Here is a 698-nt window from a genome sequence, read left to right on the forward strand (position 1 = left end):
CGGGCCGCCGCGAGGGAGCACAAGAGCCCCTCAAAAGGCGCCTTCCAAGGCCCGAGGTCAGCCACCGGGGCACACGGGGTCCCACCGCCCAAGGCCTCCAGCACAAGGGCGGTCCCATGGCACCCGAGGACAACGACCCGGCCCACGGCCGGCCCTGGCCACCTCGCGGGGCTCGGGACCCCGGCCACCCCGGCACAGTCACGACCGACCCCCAACAGGACACTCTCCCACGCGCACGACGACATCCCTCCGTGCCCCGCTCGACTGGACCCGCGCGGCCTCTCCTCCTCACCGGGGGCCGAGGCTCCTTCGCCCAGGGACGACCCCCTCCCCAAGAGCCCCTAGAGGCCGGGGAGGGGACAACGCCCAACAGCGGCGAGGCCGTTTTTGGTCCCGAGGGAGTGGACCGAGGGCATAGCGCGCCTTCAGCCGTCCAGGCAAGCCAGGGACAAAGTGGGGGGGGGGGAGGTCGGCGGCGACGGGGAGGGGAGGGTGCCCAGCGGGCGACGGCCGACCAGCGCGTGCAGAGCGGTTCGGGGTGGGGGGGAAGGGCGCACCAACGAAGGCGCGAGCCGGGCCGCCAGGTAAACGTGCACGGGATCCCACCGCCACCAGCACGAGAGCGGTCCCGCGACGCCCGGGGACGCCGGCCGGCCTCAGCACCCTTGGCGCGCCTCCCCCACCGCGAACCGGGCCCC

This window comes from Mustela lutreola, chromosome 15 (assembly GCF_030435805.1).
Source record: "Mustela lutreola isolate mMusLut2 chromosome 15, mMusLut2.pri, whole genome shotgun sequence".
Classification (NCBI taxonomy): Eukaryota; Metazoa; Chordata; class Mammalia; order Carnivora; family Mustelidae; genus Mustela; species Mustela lutreola.